Here is a 20,886-nt window from a genome sequence, read left to right as displayed (position 1 = left end):
AGGTACTATTGCTGGAAATATCAATTTGTTTAGTCAGTGTGGAAAAATTTGGAACTTAATTTAAAAACTAGAAACAAAACTTAAACTTGATCATGTAATTCTAACTGAACTTTTACTCAAAAGCCTTGAAACTGTTTGATCCAAGAACCAGGGTCAGAGCCCACTGCACAAAAAATCTTAACTCTTTTGTTAAATGCTTGCCCTTATTAAATGCTGTCATTGTTGACTTCAGGTAATTTTAATAATATGAGAATTTTTGTTTTTCTGTTTGTGGTGTGTGTGTGAGAGAGATGAACTGGGAATTTATTGAGGATTTTCATCCTGTAGACTTAAAAATACAGTCACATTTTAGGAATTGCAGCCATTATAACTCCAAAAATAATATATGCTCATCTCACATTGATTTCCTTCTGGGGCTTATACTGATCTCTTGAAATTCCCGATGACACAGAGTACTCCGCGTATTTCAGTCACTCTTTTTCTTTCTTTCTTTTTTTTTCTTTATTAGAAAGTCAGGTTTACAGAGAGGAGAGACAGAGAGGAAGATCTTCCATCCATTGATTCACCTCCCAAGGGACCTGTGCCCATCCAAACAAGCATTCAGGAGCCTCTTCGGGTCCCCCACACGGGTGCAGGGTCCCAAGGCTTTGGGCTGTTCTCAACTGCTTTCCCAGGCCTAAGAGGGAGCTGGATGGGAAGCAGGGCCAGTGGGATTAGAGCCTGTGCCCATGTGGGATCCAGGTGCTTTCAAGGCCAGGCCTTTAGCTGCTGCTAGGCTACTGGGACAACCGCAGCTGGGCCAGTCTGTTTCTGTTTCCCTTTTGCTCCATGTCTACTTTGTATGAAACAGTTGCGCATTCTGGTTTAGCTGTTACAGTGTCCAAGTCTGCCTACTATCTCTCCCATTCATGGAGCTGAAAGCACTCACCAATTATTCTTCTGCATGTGGGTGACAGTGTCTTGCTTCCCGGGATTTTCAGGCCTTTGTATAGACTAGTGGGCAGAGTGTTTAGCACACTGTGAATATCCCGGCTTCATGGTGAAGAATGCCGGCTCTGCTCATCAGCAGCTCAGCTCATCCTGGATTGTCTCAATGCTTCCAAGCTTGTTTTTCTTTTTTTGTTTGTTTTGCTTTCAATTTAGCAGCAGGTTTTTCTATTTGCTTTACATCAAGTTCAGTGTTTGACATCTAAGGAAATATGTTTTCTCTTCTAACATGCATGTGTGTATAAATATCATTTGTCTAAATGCAGACTCCTCAATGCCACAGTATTTCGGTCTATTTCTGTTCTGAAATCATCAAGTTTGTCTCTCTGCAGGGATGCTGAAGACATCCAAAGTAGTCAGAGTTTACAGGTCTTAGAAAAACAGAAAAGTGGTGAGTTTGCTGAGAAAGTGTGAGAAACAAAAGGATTTGAGTTCCTCTCCCAGGGTCGCTAGTTAGAAACCCCAGCTCATCTTGGGAAATTCACAAGCTGTTACAAGTTAGGATCCCACAACTCCTTAATAAGTCAAAGCAATTTCCACACATATAGCTGCTCTCCCCCCAGCAAAAAACAAACAAACAAACAAACAAAAAAACGCCCAAATCCACGTTCACAGTCATCTGGATTTGTGAAAGACACCCTCTGAATCAAGAGTTTCCAGCCAATCAGGCGATTCTCTGAGCATGGCTGGCATTGGACAGATGAGTTCAGACCTGCGCTAACATATCCAGAGACCCTAATCAGACACGCTCACCAGTAGCTGTTTAGGCCCAAGTCCACTGAAGACACAGTAAGCAAACTGTCATGGGGCGCCACCATTGATGGCATGCACCCACTTGTCGGGTTAATTGACAGTGGACAGGGCACAGAAACTGATTTTCTGTACCCTGCCTTTCCCACATCCATTCCCGCCACTCAAGTTAATTGAAGGCTTGAAAAGTGCACCCCACTCCTCCTTAGCAACATTCAGAACAATTGACAGAGTGAAGGTAATTACTCGGGATGTTCCATGCACCTGGCCCCTCCTGCCTCCTGTAGGTTAGTTCATTGTAACTTGGGGCTCTGCTAACTGCCTGCCTGCTTGAAACTTTGTTTCTACTGCATGGCTCTCAGTCTGACCAGAGGATGAGAGCTTAAAAATGCCTGACTTTAGAGCCTTGCTGCAGAGGCTCCTGGAGTGTAGCAGGAGCTGCAGTCACCAAGCTGGGGAAATCAAGACTCGTCCCAACATTCTACACTTGGGTGCAGTGTGATCGCTCTCACACTTCACAACACAAACCTCTTCCTTAGGGTACTGTGCACCCCAGATGGAATGCTGCCATTCCTAAGTCACCATCAGCTCTGCTTCTGCAAACAGCCAGTACAGAAGCAGCATGCCCTCTTCCAGGAAAAGGAAGAGCTGGAACACAGATTGTCCTCTAATTCTTCACTTGACCTGGTCTTAATCTGGGAGTGAGTGCAGGAATGGACAATGGGATAAGTGAATCCATTTGCCAGTGCTCTGGTCACAGAACAGCTTTTGGCCAGCTAAGGTCAAGGCCAGGTGATCGCTAGGAACAGCTAGGAGCTGAAGGCATTTCTGAGAGCAGAAAGCTAAGTGCCAGAGAAGATGATTAAGGATGGGATGGCTGCAGGGAAGAAGGGAGGGGTTGCTGATAGAGACTAGCAGGCACCCTTCAGAAGAGTCTTGAGTTCATTAACGAAGAAGAAAATCCTCCAGTCTAGTTAACATACACTTAGACAACCCTACAACCTCATCGATCTACAAATAGTTCTATGGGCCATAGGCTAAAAATTGAGCAACCCAAAATATGCTTCCTATTTGGTTATTTGCTGCAGCAAGCCCATGGTCCTTTCTTCTTGCAGGAACCATTCAGACACCTGCCACAAAACGTCTGAGTCCAGGTCCTGATGTTGAGAAGAGAGAGCTCACCTCGAGGCTCTTCAGAAGGCAATCAAAGCAGAAGAGAACGGAAGATGACTGTGGTTCCGGCTGGAAGAATTTCCCCTGCAAACTGAAAAGAGGTTTGAGGAGGACAATGAGGAGGCACACTCTTGAAAAGACACGAACAGAAGCTCTTAGAGGACAACTTTCTCTCAGAAGCCACACAGTGCCAGGAACAGCATCCACCTTGTGAAGCCCTTAGATACCAATGTACTTTAAGGAGCAGTCAGGTGACCAACAGGGTTGCCCATCTGGGTAGGACCCAGAACTGAAGCCAAAGCAGAGCTTGCAGGAATATTTGGTGAAGCAGAACATGCACATTTCACACTAAGAATCTGGCTCCGATGTCCAGAACTCAACTGTGGTCTGACGTAAGGGTGGCTGACATTTTCTTGGAACTGTCAAACAATCCTGCAGTGGAGCATCAGGTCAAGTGAAGATGCTCCTGCTTCTTGCCTCTCTCAGAGATGACAGGTTGATTCACCATACCACAGAGATGGGATGGACGATGCCCTTCAGCATCCTCAATCCCGCAGGTCGACACACAGCTCACAATTTCCCCTACAGCCCTCTGCAGCCACTGGGCCAGGGTAGCACTCCACTAGCTTTATGCAAAGAGAAAGGAAGGCATTTGGATTCTAATTATCTCAAGGGAAGGAGACCCCAAATCCATCTGCAAGGAGTCCTAACAGGAAAGGTACCTATATCACTCATAGGGTTTTTCTGGCGGCTGAACTTCTGTGATAAGTGAGGCCTCCATGCCTGACGATGTTTGTGGAAAAAGACCCTTCAGACTGGAGGAGTGAAACCCCGCTGTTCTCTGGCAGGGTGCTCAGCTGGAAGGCCTGAAATGGCGACCTTCACCAGGCCCCGAGGCCATCCTCGCCTCTTGCTTTTCGGAGAGTAAGACAACACTTGCTGTGGGTCCATCCCAGGGAGCAGCCCAGAACCCAGGCAGAGAAGAAAAGGAGCAGAGCTCTGAAGGGACAGTTCCCAACTCTTGTCTTCCCCTTCTGGCCGACATACAGAAATTATAGGCACTTCTTCCTTGGAGACCAGTGAAGATGAGCCTATGTAACATCAAGAATATAAAAAACATGGAACTTTTTGGTAGCTCTCATTTGGAAGTAAACTCTTTTCAATTCAACTACAAGCAGGAGCAAGGCCAAAGGCAGGGGTTTCCAAGGATCACAGCCCAGAGGCCTCCACCCTAAACATCTGTCTGCAACCTTGGGAACCAGGACCTTTTCCCCAGGAGGAGGAAGGCCTGCTGCTCCCCATCTCTAGCCCAAGGGAAAACAGCCACTTCACTTTCAGCTCCAAGGGGTGTTTCCATGTAAAGCCCTAAGGGCAGGTGCATCATCTGGAAAGTGATAGGAAGGGAGGGATCAGCAGCTATCCACAGGAAAGCCCCCATTAAAGGCTTCCCTCCAGGGGAACAGAGACCCAGAGAGTCAGGGGGAGCTCCCAAACTAACGGGTCTGCGCAAGGGGCAGGAGAAGGGAGAAACCTTGGTTCCCAGTCAGTCTTCCCATCAGCCTCTGGTCTCAGACAACACTGGCAGCTGGGATGTCTAAAGGAGAAACTCTTAGGTTTGGGGGAGAGCAAGTTTAATCCAAGAAAAGAGTTTAATCCAAAAAAAAAAAAAAAAAAAAAAAGCTCAGAAGAAAAATAAACAGATTTCCTAATTCAAGCACACAAGTTGAATGTTCTGCCTGAGCAAAGACATTTTGTCTGGATGTCTCCTCTCTCCTGCCCGCCTACTTCCTGCTTCTAGACTATTCCATTTATTCCAATACCGAAGACGTAAATTTCAAAGCGCACACCTGGGAAAGATGAAGCCAGACAGAAGGGAAATTGATCATCATTAAAGCAAAATATAAAGGAAAAAAAAATAAAAGTGCTGATTACCTCAGCCTTCTTTGTAATACTCTGATCTCCAGAGTTAAACACGTGTGTGTGGCCAATATCCAGTTTCAGGAAGCCAATTCAACATGTCTGCTTCTCACAAAACCGCAACAGGCGCCTTCGACGGCTTTGTGTGTCCCGGGAGCATTCCCTCCAGGAAGGGGCAGGTGAGGGGTGTGTTCTCCTGGACAGCTGAGCTGTGTGACAGGTCTGGATGGGGGTCCTCCTGGTGGGTGGTGTTCCCTGCTTCCCAGAGCCAGGCTTTGTGACTGGAAGCACTCCTGGGGGGACTCATGCTGCTCCAAGATGAACTGCTCTTGTGTTTCAGCCCCTTGGGGAGCCAAGCTGAGTCGTCCTTCTGATTCATCTCCTGGGTCTCATGGTTCTGCAGCAACTCGATGGCAGCTGAGGAGAGCAGTGCAGGGACGGACTCCTGAGCCACTGTGCAAGCCTCAGGATGGTCTGCCACTTGAGGGCCACTGGTGTCATCTTTGAATCCATTGCGGTGAGCAAGTGGCATGGGGTTTGAGGCTGCCCCGGGAGACCAGGTACTGCTCTGCGTAGGAATTCCTCCTACGGAGGCACTGGGGATGACGCTGGCTGCCTCTTACATGGCACTCTGCTTTCAGAAGGACTTCAACACAAGGATGTGCATCTCTGCACCCTGCTGCCAGCAGTGCTCTCTGAGAGGGTCCAGCAAGCCTCCTCCCAGATGGATTCCTTGGGGTTGCTCAGCAGGTGCGGGGGAGACAAGGCAGGGCAGAACCGTAAAGAATGAACTGGGTCTGCATGTCCTCTCCAGTTACAACGTTCCCCAGAGCCCCGGGGCAGGGGAAAGCACTTTATGGTCACATTAGAACCTTCACCGAGCTCCTGCAGGCTTCAGAATCTCTGATGGCCAGGATCTGCTCCCTGGGCAGCCAGACAGATCAGAGGCCCCAGCAAGCACCTGTCGGAAATTCTGAGTTGCTGCTGATCACCAGTCAGTGGTACAGGCCAGCAAGGTGAGACCTTGTCAATTCCGGAGGGGCAGTTGTCCCTCGGCGGAGGTTCCAAGGGGGCCCAGACTGCATGCTGGGCCATCGTCAGTCATGCAGACGTGGTAAGGAGTTCAAGATGTCATGTCAGCACACAGAGCGGCTCATCCGTCTCCATCCACGTTTCCTGGTGTCCAGGCTGCCTGTTCAATGTTCTTCCTCTCAGTCTGAGGTCAGTAGCTCTAGGAAACTCTACAAACCTACTCACTATGACTAGTAAAGTGTTGATAGCTTGGTCTGCTGCAGCAGTAGGCTCTTCGGGGGCAGTTTCTGGAATTTCTGTGTGGTTGCTTACTGCAGGTCCGAATCCAGAGAAAAGAGCATCCCGGCCGTCTCCCTCGTGATCCCAGGCTCCCCCGTGGTCGAGCTCCCACAGCACGGCAGCGTCTGCCTTAACTGACTGCCCTTCCCGCTGCTTGCAGAGCTGGCTCCCGCCTTGTTTCCTGAGCTGAAGCCCCTCTTCTTGCCGCTGCACTTCTCAGGGCTCAGGGCCTTGTTCTCACAGCTCTGCTCTCACACTGATGCTTGCCTAAGCCCACAAGATGGCAGAGGTGCAGGACAGGATGGGAGCTCAAAAGGAACAAACTTCCTGGGTTCTAAGTGCATTTGCGGCCTCCTGCCTGGGTCTCACCATCTCACTCAAGGTGTGCGTTTCAGGAGACCAGGGCTCCTAAAGGCGCGGCTGGAGGGAAAACAGGAGAGATTCACACTGCAGACTTGAATGTGTTGAGCAGTTCTCAGCCCTAAAGGCTGTTCTGTCTTTAAGTTGTAAGGGTTGTTCTAGCGAGTCTTCAGAGGTATCCGGTCCAGAGACACACGCTTTTTGGTCATCCCTGGTTGCCCTTGGTGTTTGGTGAATGCTGACCCCTTTGGGAGATTGGGATTCCCCTCTTTTGAAGCTCCTTGTGAGTGCTTGGGATCATTATTCTTATATCCTTAAATGCTGTTCCATGCCACAAGAGGGAGCTGGATGGGAAGTGGGGCTGCCGGGATTAGAACCAGTGCCCATATAGGATCTCAGCGCATTCAAAGTGACAACTTGAGCTGCTAGGCCACCGCACTGAGCCCAATATATATATAATGAGCCCAATATTAAATATATATATATTATGGAACAGATAAGACCATTAGTAATTTATGTTCCCAGAAAATATACATTGAGTTTCCCTTCTATGAATTGATCAAGACTATAATTGTCGCAGAGGTTTTTTTTCCCCTTCAGATTTATATATATAAATATATATAATAAAAGTCATATATATACTTTTGATATATATATATATATGATATTTTGGGGATAGGATCTGAGTCTGAAAGTCAAACTCATTTATGTGCTTTGTGCATCTAATAGACATGTAATTTTATATTTATAAAGCAAATTCTTTTCTGTAAAACTATTTTTGTAAATGAAGTAGTTTCATGGTATAGACTTCAAGCAAAGACTTGATTTTTTCAGTGTTTTGTTTGAGGAATATTACAAGTATGAGTTATTATGTAAGCAAATGGAAAATATATGTCAAACACTAATTTTGTCAAAAAGTAGTTTAAGGCCAAACTCATGAATGTATCAGTAATGTGGAATTCTTTCTGAACTGGGGATTGCTCACTGAAAGGGAGAGGTGAATGTGCAGTTACTCCTTATGGTTGAAGTACCCAGGCACACGGAAAGCTGAATTTCTATGATTCTTGATGGTTTGTCAATTGTACTGAAGTCAATCAACATAGCATTTGTGGGTCATCCTAGAATTCCAGAAGTGATCACTTCATATACATATACATATACATATACATATACATATACATATACATATACATACATATATAATACATGTTTGTAGTGGAAATAATTAGAATATTTTAATGTTAGCTTAGTATTTAAAAAAAAGGGTGAAACTGTGCATTAATAATATACTGGCTTTATGAAGATGTCATTCTATTGCTTCCAATTGCATACAATGTGCAAGCCAACGGAAATCATATATTTCATGAGTCTATATCCTGACAGACTTTTTCTCTCAGTCCTTACAGAAGACAGTGTGTCTGGCTGAAGTTTTGAACAAATATCAACTCTTCAGGGAAAGATGAACACAACAGTACACTCTCTCACAGTGTTGTTCATTTGCATCAAACCTAAATGGGTTGTGGATCTATTGAGAGAAGATGAAGCAGGTGCAATCCGTCCAGTTGTGGCTGCGGATGTCTGTCCTTTATCTCTGATGGAGAATGGGGGCTGGAGCAAAAGGCTCGGAGGACACGGAAACAACACAATGACCACACATTTGTTCACTGGATAATAGCACTGGAGCTTCTGAGAAAGGCCTTTATTCTCAAGTGTTAAGCTGAACATTCACCCTTTACATTATGCTGGTACTCTTCATGGACTTCTATTTTCCCATCTCATAATGGCAAAACTAAGCTTGTTCATGACATGATCAGACCTCACTAAATGGCCTTCAGATGAATGGGTGATGCTGTCTGTTTAGTCATTCCTCTTTCTGTTTTAGCAGCAGGTCCTGCAGCATCCCTGAGCCTTGCAGCCACATCAGGCCTCCTTGTCCAGCAGCGCCTGCTTGCCAGGGGAAGATGCTCTGGGTGTGGGTGGTCACCCTTGGATGGGAACACGGTGGATTCTGCTGGAGGACTCTAAAGGGAACACGGTGGACTCTGCACCGTGGCTGTGGCTCGGGCTCCCGCAGGGGCTGCACCTGCTCCTCTTGAGGCTCCGGATCGTGCCCAACGATGCCCATGGCCACTCCTCTCCTCTCCTCTCCACCGGACGCTCGCGACTTTTTTGCTGAATATAAAATTAAAAGGCAAAATAATTAACCCAAATTGCTTTATTTAAAATAGCAGTAAGATTATAGCATTAGCTTAAGTTTATATGTATGCCATTTTTAATGTTACAATGGTTTTAAATTTTAAAAATTTAAAGTTTGATGCAACACTTTCAAATGTTTTGTTTACTTTACAACTCCTTCTGTCAAAACTGACTGTGGGAGTGTTTTAGATTACTGAAACACTTCAGCCAAAGAATTTCAGCCGAGAGCTAATGGCATGTTTCATGGTTATATAGCGATAATGGTTAGTTACTCAGAAGGAGAGATAGTGAATGTCTCCTCATGAAATGTTTGCCCCGAACAGTCTTATTTTCATACTGTCTGTATAATTTTTGTTATGTTTTGGCAAATCTTGGTTAGCTTTCAATTTGATCTTAGCAATTTCATAAATGCTTTTGTATAAATTATTCTGTAAAATTCTGTTGAAGGTCTTCTACAGTACTCAGGAAATGAATTTAATCTGAAGATAGTAAGAATGCTACTAAGAGATCTTGTTAGATGTGAATACTTGTGTTGGGTTACAAAATGCAATGTTGAGATTCAAAACTTGTTTTGTGAAGCGAACTCTAGGTTCTACAAAAGCTGATTTCAAGGAATTGTTCAAAGCATTGCAAAGTCTGGAGAAAAAGTGATTGTGAAAATTTTTAGGACCTAGTCACATTTCTTTCGCTTCCATATACCTTTGGTTCTCCCCATAAGCTCAAGCATATGTTTAATTTATTTTTAAATTTGTAAAATTAGTGGTAAGTAGGGTTTAGAAGGAAATAGTTATGGCTTTTTAGCATGATAGCAATATATGTGGATGCGCAAAATCTGACATCGTTAACATTTCATTTGAAATGCATATTCTTCCTGAAATACATTGTTTTTTGGCATAAATGATGTACATTTTACCTTAGTGGCTGGATTAAAACATTTGTGTTGTTCGGCTTTCTTTCGTTTGCTTTGTATTTTTAATAATGTACCTTTACTTTCCAGTATGCCTACTTTTTTATTGTAGAATAAATTCATTTTAAGCTAAAAAATAAAGGAAAAATAAAAAGAACAAAATTCCACCATTTGCAACCAAGTGGTCACAGCTAGAGAGCGTTGTGCTCAGTGAAATGAGCCAGACCCAAAAGAACAAACACATGCTTACTTTACTACAAGACAACTGCCATCCGAACTACTGAACAAAAAGATACAAAGGTAACAAGGTACACTCCTGTGATCTCACAAATGAAGGATGTCATGGAGACCAGACTACCAAGAATCAGAAACTGACAGAGTGCCTCCCTACTCCCAAAAGTAGGCTCCCAAGAACACTTCTAAATATACCTAGACAGCAAGATACTAGACTTTCTACCACTGCTTATGCCAACAGCGTCGTGACCTACGTAAAAAGCAGAATACCGGAGTCAGCTCCAGCTGAAGGACTATATTACTGCAAAACACAGGGGACACTGCAGAGGAAGATGGGAAGGGCAAGGAGGAAGCCCTAGACCTGCAAAATGGTAAAACATAAAATCACAATTTGAAAGAGTACTCTCCTGTGTATCACAGCACTACTCACCATAGGTGAGATGTGAATTGAACTTAAGTACCCACCAGTAGATGAATGAATAAAGGTAAGATGATAGACCCGGCATGGTAGCCTAGCAGCTAAAGTCCTTGACTTGCACATGCCAGGATCCTATATGGACACCAATTTGTGTCCCAGTGGCCCCACTTCCCATCCAGGTCTCTGCTTGTGGCCTGGGAAAGTAGTGGAGGATGGCCCAAGGCCTTGGAACCCTGCACCCACATGGGAGATCCAGAGGAGGCTCCTGGCTCCCGGCTCCTGCCTTTAGATTGGCTCAGCTCTGGCTGTTGCAGCCACTTGGGGAATGAATCAGCAGACAGAGGATCTTCTTCTCTGTCTCTCCTCCTCTCTGTATATCTGACTTTCACACACAATAAACAAACAAATAAATCTTTTTAAAAAGATAACATCTTATGTATACACGATGACATGATAAGCAACAATACATTTTAGCACAATCCTGACATATCTGGTGACTTAGAGACTAGATGGACCCGGAGGACATAATATTAAGTGAAGTAAACTAGGGACAGAATGGCAAACATCACATTAGCTCACTTCTATGTTGAATCTACACAAGGTAGTCTCACGGCAAAGTATCCAAGTGGTTAGCTGTGGCTGGGCTGTGGCGTTGTGTGTGTGTCTGTGTGTGTGTGCGTGTGTAGGGCCGGGAGTGTGAGTAAACCTTGGTGAAGGAATTTAAAAGATGATAAAACAGGCGCATCAGCTCTGGTGGACAGTTTCACAGACTGTGCATTTAAATTACTTAGACACGAAGAGTTTGAGGACTCTTATGACAACGAAATGACAGATGCTTGAGGTAGTGCACAGTCTAAATATCAAGAATTGATCAGTGCACCACGCGCACGTATGCCCAAGTATTGGGCTGCACTCCAGAAATAGGTACCACTATTTTGTCCATTACAAAGTGAATAAATTGGGGCCTGCAGATTAGCCTAGCGACTAAAGTCCTCACATTGCCTGTGCCAGGATCCCATATGGGTGCCGGTTCTAATCCCGGCAGTCCCGCTTCTCATCTAGCTTCCTGCCTGTGGCCTGGGAAGCTGATGGAGGACAGCCCAAAGCCTTGGGACCCTGCGCCCACATGGGAGATCTGGAAGAGGCTCTGGGCTCCTGGCTTCAGATCAGCGCAGTTCCAGCCATTGCGGCGGTTTGGGGAGTGAACCAATCAGATGGAAGATCTTTCTCTCTATCTCTGCTCTTCTCTGTATATCCGACTTTCTAATTAAGTTAAAAATAAATCTTAAAAAATAAAATACTATCAAACCAAGTAAGTTAATTTAAAAAAATAGCAGAAAGAAATCAATAAATTTTAAAGATTTATAGTTGGTAGGCAATGTCTTTAGCACACATTTACAACTTTCTGTAGTTATTAAAACCATTTCAAGAGACACAATCCTTTCAAGTCTCAAGGGAGGGTGGCCTGTGCCGCCTGGGGGCTCTGGCAGCAGGGGAACTGGGCGCAGAAGCAGTCCCTGAGCTCCCTGTTGAACAGGTTGATGCCGGCGCAAGGTGAGCCACACTGAGGCCTTCAGGTAGGTCTGGGGCACGGCGCCGGGCCGTACCAGCACCCACAGGTAGCTGGCCATGAAGTAAGGGCCCCAGAGCAGCAGCAAGAGCAGCTTGGGCGTAGAACATCCTGCAGAGCCTCTTTTCCATCTTGAACTCCTCCAGCACTAGCAGGCGGTGAGCACCGCAGCCGCCTGGATGGCCATGAGTGCGGGTGGCATAGGTCCACGACCAAAGTCCGCCATCCAGTTGGCAGCTGCCGGGCCAGTGGCACTGAACCATGGAAGGTACAGTCGTGGGTTACAGCGGGTACTAGGCGCGCAGGCCACATCTTGTGGCGATCATGGATGAAGAAGTGCAGGTGGAGGCAGACTAGGTGTGTGGCACCCACCACCATGCTGAATCACAGCAGGAAGCCAAGCGCCTGAAGCTCTAGGGCACAGGGCGCATGCTTCTTGTCTCGGCCGCGGTCCAGCACGGGCAGGAAGGCCGCGGCCAGTGCCAGCGCCCAGGAGGCACACACCAGCATGGTGGGGCACACTGCCAGCTCAGCATAGAAGTGGTGGTGGGCCATGGCCAGGTAGCGGGTGACGCCCACTCCAAGCAGCAGGAAGGTGGTGTGGAAGCAGAAGAGCGCGACCAGGAAGGCGAGCAGCCCGCAGCCCAGCGCGCCCAGCAGGGCCCCGGGGGCGGCCCATGGCCAGGCGCGCAGCCAGCAGGACTGGCAGGAGAGCGCGCTCAGCCCGGCGGCACTCAGCCCGGCGGCCAGGCACAGGCACAGGTGCAGCAGCAGGCAGTAAGGGCGCGTGCAGGCTGCGCTCCCACAGGACGAGCAGCGCGAGCAGCACGTGGCCCGCCAGGCTCGCGCCCAGCAGCAGGCTGAGCGTGGCCAGTTCGAGGCCCAGCGCCGCTGCCTCGCCGTTGCCGTCGCCGTCGTCGCTGACCGATGAGCTCGCGCTCGCCATCGCGGCCTCTCGTGGAGTGCGCAACACCCGGGAGCTGACCTCGACCTCGTGACTTTCTGGCCGCCCCGCCCGCGCTCAGGTGCCGCTGCTGCCGCCGCCGAGCGTCCTGGGCGAGCTCCCAGCATAGCACCCTGCATTCCCCTTCTCCGCCATGCCGCTGTCGCCGCAGCAGAGCCCCCTCACCTCCACCAGAGTGCGCAGAGAGGCCGCCCAACAACATACTCTTCCTACCATCTTCACGTTTAGGATGCAAACAGCTGATTAAAATGTGACTCTGGGCCCAGTGGCTTGGCATAGCGGCTAAAGTCCTAGCCTTGATCGCCCCGGGGTCTTATATGAGCGCCGGTTCTAATACTGGAAGCTCTAATTCCCATCCAGCTCCCTGCTTGTGGCCTGGGAAAGCAGTCAAGAATGGCCCAAAGACTTAGGACCCTGCACCCATGTGGGAGACCCAGAAAGAAGTTTCTGGCTCCTGGCTCCGGATTGGCACAGCACCGACCATTGCGCGCTCACTTGGGGAGTGAATCATCAGATGGAGGATCTTCCTCTCTGTTTCTCCTCTCTGTATATATGACTTTGAAGTAAAAGTAAGTAAATTAAAAAAAAAACAAAAACAAAATGTGACTGTGTGTTTTGCTTTCTATTTCTGTGTCACCTGATGAACAACTTCCCAAAGCTGAAACAAGAATAGAGGGGTGGTGTGGTGGCTTACCAGGCTCATCTTTCTCCCGCAGGTGCTGGCATCCCATGTGCTCACTGGGTCATGTCCCAGATGCTCCACTTTGCACCCGGCTTCCTGCTTGTGGGAAAGCAGTGGAGGACGGCCCAGGTCCTTGGGCCCCTGCACCCACATGGGAGCCCTGGAGGAGGGTCCTGGCTTTGGATTGGCTCAGCTCCGGCCATCGTGGCCATTTGGGGAGTGAACCAGGGGATGGAAGTTCTTTCTCTTTGTAAATCTGCCTTTCCAACAAAAATAAATAAATCTTAAGAAAAGTGTAAGTTGCTTCTCATGATGTATAAGCAGCTAGTCCCAGAGTGAAAAAGAGAACACATCCTTTGGTATTTTCCTTTTTTATTAAAAATATTTATTTGTTATTATTATTTGAAAGGCAGATTTACAGAGAGAAGGAGAAAAGCACAGAGATCTTGCGTGGCTGGCTCACTTTCCAAATGGCCACAAGGGCCAGAGCCGAGCCGAGCTTCTGCCAGGAGCTTCTGCCAGGTCTCACACTTGGGCGTAGGGTCCCAGGACTTTCTGCCATCCTCTATTGCTTTCAAAGTAGGACACAAGTAGGGAGTAGGCAGGACAGGTGCCCACATGACATCCCGGAACACGCAAGGCAAGGATTTAGCTACGAGGCATTTATAGCCTTCAGACATGTTATGAATATATAAAATTTGGAGTTAAGAAGAGTTTCTTTTTCTCTTCATCTTTACCATAGTTACATACCCTACATTTTTCTGCACAGAATTAAGAAAAAGAGGAATAGTTTTTTTACTGTTGCAAAATAAAGTAGTGCAAACTTGCGGTTTCACGACACAAGTATAATCTCCCAGCTTCAGTGGGTGATGATGACTTAGAGCTTGCTGTATTAGAGAGCTCAAGCATTGCTTAGAAAAATGGATATTATCTCAATGCAGGAAGAAGCAGATTCTCTTTCAAATCACACAGATAGCAGAGGAATGCCCGTCCTTGGTCCCGTGGGACCCAGGAGCCTGGCTTCTCTTGGGCTTTTGTTGAGAAAGGTTGCTTTGAGTTCCTGGGGGTCACCTCAGCAGCGTGACAAGTTGCAGTTTCTTGTCCCATGCTCCTTTTTCCATGGATTGTCCTTTGATGGACAAGAAGGGAGAGAAAGCGCAGAGATCTGCCCCTGCGGAGTCTGCTCTGGGATGAGGAGTGTCCCTGGGGAATGCCTCCAGGCACCCACACATCCTGACAGGGGCAAGAGGATCCTAGAAGCAGAGCTACCTCAAAGAAAGCTCGTTTCAGGCTGGGAGGGATAGGGTAGTGGTTAAAGTCCTGGCCTTGCATGTACTGGGATCCCATATGGGTGCCGGTTCTAGTCCCGGCAGCTCCACTCCCCATCCAGCTCCCTGCTTGTGGCCTGGGAAAGCAGTCGAGGACGGCCCAAAGCCTTGGGACCCTGCACCTGTGTGGGAGACTCAGAAGAGCTGCTGGCTTCTTGCTTCGAATTGGCTCAGCTCCAGGCATTGCGCTCAGTTGGGGAGTCAACCTTCGGATGGAAGATCTTCCTCTCTGTCTCTCCTCCTCTCTGTATATCCACCTTTCCAATAGAAATAAAGATAAATTCTTAAAAGAAAAAGAAAGCTCCTTTATATTTCAGAGCTAACTGCTTTTCCTGTGAATCTTAAAATATTTCTGGTCACTCTGCACAACAATGCAGCTGCCCAGCTTCTTCCTTCATGCAATCTCTATGAAGAAAGCGTGCTAAGTTCTGATTCTTAGAAAAGTGACCAACAATCACAACAACAGCATAATTTTTGATTGATTGATTTATATTGGACCATCAGATATACAGAGAGGAGAAGAGACAGAGGAAGATCTTCTCTCCAATTGTTCACTCCCCAAGCAGTTTCAGTTTCAACAGCTGGAGCTGAGCCAATCTGAAGCCAGGAGCCAGGAGCTTCTTCTGGGTCACCCACACGGGTGCAGGATCCCAAGGCGTTGGGACCATATGGGATCCCGGCACATTCAAGGCGAGGACTTTAGCTATTAGGCCATTGCACCTGGCCCTGACTATTGGTTTTAAATAGAAAATAGCATATTTTGCCATTAACTCTGATAATTATTTTGGGTGCTTTCATTGCTAGCAAGTGGAAATGCTAGCTTATAACACATTCATCCTTTATTGCTCATCATTTACCAGCTCCTTTGAGTATAACTTGGAGTTAGTTTTTGAATTTTCTCTGTGAGCCAACAATGATGAATTTTATGAGAACTTCCCCTGCCCTTTGAAGCCACTTGCATTTATAAGTGTGAAACTGTTGCTTATCATTAAAAATTGCTTTAGCATTCTGTAATATTAATGATATTCTTGAAGTAGTTATAACATCCAGACTCCTCAAGTTTGAGAATCATACCAGGCATACCTTTTAAAAATGCATTCTAAAAAAACAGAAAAAATAAGTAAATAAAAACAAAAATGAAAGAAAATGCATTCTACTTGATTTCTAGTTTCTAAGAAGAAATAAACTTATAGGAAAAAGATTCGATGATTCCAAAACACAATCTACTCATAGCTTGCAAGGATGCTACAAGTGAAACACTAAAATCAGCCAAATGTTTCTAAAAATGTGGTCAAGTCAAAATACACCACTAGCTATGTGGGATTGCCACACTGTGGGTCAAAACACTATTATATATTGGCAACTTCATGTGGATTCATGCAAATAATCTTCAAAAGTTAAAAAGAACAATGGTCTGTATGTGCTCATAAAAGTTCCCAAAGTATGTTAAGTTCAATGAAGAATAAAGTTATAAAAGAGTACGTACTCTGTAATGTCATTTGTTTTACACAGAAATAAATATGCTTACAAATATATTCTGAGCTCACAAACACAGACTGTAAACTCTCTGAGGAGCCTTGGGGAAATGTGGGCATCGTGACTGTTCTACCTAGACTGTCTTTGCTGTTTGATTCTTCCCATTCTATTCGTTATTCACATTCTCCTCTGTAAATACTAATTAAGGAATACATACATATTGAATATAATGTAGTTAAGATGTACAAATATTTATATTACATAATGTGTGATATATATAAATATACACACCAACAACTTTTCAGAGTTGTAAGTTCAGAGAAAAATTGAGCAGGTGGAACAGATTTCCCCCTTCCCCATGGCTGCATACATGTTCCATCTCCAGCCTCACTAATACCCTGCCCCGGAGCAGCATACAGATGATTATCAATAAACATCCCTGGGCACACGTCAATCACTCATTGCCATAGATGACATTAGGAGTCACTTTTTGTGCTGTGTATCCTGTGGTCTGGGACAAACGTGTCCTGACATGGGCAGGTCATCCTGGCACTTCTGAGAACAGCTCTACTGCCCCAGCCAACTTCCTTGCATCTTCATTCCTCCACTCCCTGAACCCTGGCAAGCACTGTTCTCTACATCATCTATTATTTTTAGCTTTTTCTAGAATGTCAGAGTTTGAATCACACAGCACATCCTCTTTCTAAGCACAGACTTTGGAGGGGTCAGCACAAGATAATTCTTTGCCTGGTAGGGCCAGGGTCCCTTGTGGATGCCGGGCCATATGTCAGCTGCCTCACTTCTGATTCAACTTGCTTGCTTCTAACATGGGAAAGAAAGAAATAGAGAATGGACAAGTCCTTGAGACTCTGAATCCATACAGGTGGCCCAGAAGTAACTACTGGCTCCTAGCTCTGGATCAGCTGAGCTCAGGCTATTGGGCCTATTGTGGGAGTGAACCAGTGAAAGATCTATCCCCCTCTCTCTGTTTCTACTTCTCTCTCTGTAAAAATGGACTTTCAAGTAAAATGAATAAATGTATATTATAAATAAACTTCTAAAGTAATATTATTTAATATAGTGCTGGGGGATAAAGCAAAGTGAAAGACCTGAATTCTGGGGCCAGTTGACAAGAACTGGAGATACCATGCGACAACCATGTTTTTGATCTAGATGTCAGATAGCTTAGACTTGATATGGAAAACATTAGCTTTAAGGTTCATTTGCTTCATAGAGATAATAATGTTTCCATCTATGGAGCACCTTCTTCTATGTGAATGTTACAATTCATAAAATAAGTAAAGCCACTGAGTTCAAGTAATTGAGGGTCTTAGGCTACTCTCTGTCAGATCGCATTGTGGAATCTTCAGAGACCTACACAGAATCCAGTTTGAGGAACACATAGAAAAGGGATCCCTGTACATTCAAGGCGAGCACTTTAGCAGCTAGGCCACTGTGCCAGGTCCAGATTTATGTTTATTTTTATTGGAAAGGCAGGGTCAAAGAGAGAAAGAGAGACAGAGACAAAGATCTTCCATCCACTGGATCACTCCCCAAGTGGCTGCAACAGCAAGAGCAGACCTTAGCTGAAGCCAGGAGCCCGGAGCTTGTTCTGGATCTCCTATGTGCAGGGTCCCAAAGCTTTGGGCCACAAACTACTGCATTCCTAGGCCACAAGCAAGGAGCTGAATGGGAAGGACAGAAATCAGTACCCATAGGGGATCCTGGTGCTTGTAAGGTGAGGATTTTAGCCACTGAGCCCTCGTGCTGGGCCCAAGGCAGGGTCTTTTGTCTCATCCATCTTCTCCCCACACATCCCTTCCCATCCCACCCAGAGGCTTGTATGTATCTGCAATCCATCCACCTCTGTAACATTTAAAAATAAATACATATCAAATAAAATAATGGAAGCCTCAAGATGAATAGAGTATTGTGATTTTGTAGAGGCTGGGAGGGATGGGAGGTATAGAGGAATTTTGGATTATAATTATCAGATCAGAATCAGAGTGAAAGAAAAAGTCCCTAGTGTTATATAGCATAGTGGGAACAGTTTTGTTCACAATCACCTCTATAAGATTCTTGAGCAGAAACTAGAGCTCTAAGCCTTGAACAGAATCTCTTGTCAAAGGCAGAATCACCGTTTCCTCTGATCTGATCTGTAGCGCATGCTGTGTGCATGTGCTGAGATACCCCACAGCAGCCCACCAACACAGGCACTGTTACTATTCAGCAGAGCCCAACTGGAATGTACAACATTCCTAGGTGTGATGTATGTGTCACACTGAAGTAAAAGTTTCATGAATGTCTGGAGTGTGACAGAGTAGAGCCACGCTGGATGTGACATTGAAGATGTTTCACTGTTCTGAATGCTAATCCATCCTCTGTAATGCAGAAGTCATTCGATGACGGGCACAGCATGTGAAACATGAGTAAAAATAAGTCAAAGTGTGCTGAGTAGCTGTGTGTATCAGGAACTGTATTGTGTGCTATTCTCTGTGTTATTGTGCTCACAACAACTGTCCCAAACTTTTCATCACTGTAGTATTTAAATATCACACTACACTATCTGCTTTCACATGAAGAGAACTGGCTCTTGTTAAAGCAATTTAAACCCAGCTTTTTGTTTAGATGTAGAAATACCTTCACTCTTACCTCCTTAATCACTCAAAGCCATACTATGTTGACTAAGATTTAAAAATAAAGCCCTCATTGCTTTAACATAATATCTAAGGAATTTGCTTTGCTGTACTTTGTGGAATATAGGCTTTCCGTGATTAAAATGGAAGAAATGACCATGTTAAAGCTAATGTGCCTAAGTAACAACAGTAGAGGACTCAGGATAACAGAGAGAACATGAGACTTTACTGAAAGTGAAGTAAATTCAAGTAACCAAACAATGAGATATTTCAAAGAAGAGTAATTGGAGAAACTGCAAGGGCAGAGAGTTGTTTAAACTCAAGTGGCAGAGGATGACTTAGGAAGAACCAGCAACATCTCTCTCATCGTCGTCTTCAAGATGTAGTAGATTGGCCGAACACAGATGCTTGGCAGGATGCTTAGCAAAATGCAGGAGCAGTTCTCATATCCAGGCAAATCAGAAAGGAGGGTTGACTCAAGTTGAGCAGCAGAGAACCATGGAACTCAGTCAGAGACTAAATGTAACCCAAAGCCAGTGCCCACAGCCTCAGTCAGGATTGCTTGTTCTGTGTTTTTGGCTGTTTTAGATGTAGTATTTTTTCCTGAATGTCAGTATAGAGCTTGGATTGGTCTGACACAGGCAGATGCTTCCCCCTAGGTCAGTCCCAGAAGCCAAGTGGAGAAGAACAGCCCTCACTGTGTGGACGGCTCACTTGCCCATGTACAGAGCCGCAATGGAGGTATTTGTATGAAAGCAGAGGGGAAAGCCGCTAGGCAGATAAAAGCAAATCAACCACAGTCCAACCTCTCGTCTCCGATGAGTTCACACACACAGGCTCTCTTACTCTTCTCATACACACAGTTATGAGGAAGGAAGGAACACGTGATCAGTCAACTCAACTATCCAAATATATGTATCTCCACAGATGCCCAACTGCCATAATGCAGTCTCAAGCTACACTAATTGTAAATGGGTAAAAGCGAAAACATCATTTGAAAGCTGAGTATTTCTCATTTCTAGTCCACTCAATACCTTTGTGCAGGTGAGGAATGACACCTTTTCTGTGTGAACACACAAAGTGAAATAAGAAGAAATAGTAAGCAAATAAAACATGCTATGAGGTTTCCCCAAAAATGTTTAGCTTTTACAATCCTAGCTGTTTGAGCCTGAAATGGAAACATGGTTGGAGGGACACCTGCTTAGACACAGATCTGAGTGTTCCATCCACTGTGACTGCAGAGGCAGCACCTGTTCACCCACGTGTGCATTGCTCAGGAGAGCCAAGGAGTAGCTGCGAGTTGCTTCTAGTTTATCCATATAGCATCTGACTTGCCTCGTCTGATAATCACCAATATGATACTTGATTTGTAGCGGTCTTCACAGGATACATCCTATATGTGATGGAATGGGTAAGGCTTCTTGTGACAACAGGGGCATGGTATATCTGGTAGACATTTTTCTGTGATCTGGTACATATATGATGTATATTTCTGGTGTTAATAAAAGGTAATGTGTTTGTGTGTGCTTATGTGTGTGTGAGTGCACTGTGTAATGAGCAGCACAGCTGAGCAAGTACAGGCGTGGCTCCTAGCTTTGCTCCTGCCTGAGAGAGTAGACAGTGTCACAGGAAGTACACATGAGCTCTCAAGTCATGCAGCTCGGAAAGGCTGCAGATATTGTGAATGTGGCGACATAAGAGAAAGGCTAGCTAAGAAACTCAGTTCTCTCCAAATGCAAGGATTTCCTTCAGTTTAGTCTAGTCCCAGGGCTAGTTCAGATAGGTGTCCTGTCAGTGTGTGTACTGCCTTCAAGGGATTAGTCAGTAACAGGTTAGGCCTGAGAGGCTGTTTGCAAGAGGGATGATACAAGAGGTATCCAGGTAATGAGACTACAGAGAGGAAAAGAGGCACAGGGCATGAGGGGTGCAGTGAAAAGAACAGTTTAAGAAAGGAGAGACAGAGATTCGAGTGTCTCG

The 20,886-nt window shown here is 45.7% G+C and overlaps 1 protein-coding gene and 1 pseudogene across 1 annotated transcript in view; one reads left to right on the top strand and one right to left on the bottom strand.

Annotated features, from left to right (window-relative positions):
• Positions 1-20,886, top strand: part of LOC131482427 (USP6 N-terminal-like protein) — a 409,820-nt gene that overhangs the window by 24,058 nt on the left and 364,876 nt on the right. The window lies entirely within an intron of this gene.
• Positions 11,668-12,769, bottom strand: LOC131482338 (probable G-protein coupled receptor 27; annotated as a pseudogene).

The sequence above is a fragment of the Ochotona princeps genome, chromosome 17 (genome assembly GCF_030435755.1).
Source record: "Ochotona princeps isolate mOchPri1 chromosome 17, mOchPri1.hap1, whole genome shotgun sequence".
Taxonomy (NCBI): Eukaryota; Metazoa; Chordata; class Mammalia; order Lagomorpha; family Ochotonidae; genus Ochotona; species Ochotona princeps.
Note: the sequence above shows the minus strand (reverse complement) of the source record. Positions and strands in the feature narration are given on the sequence as shown.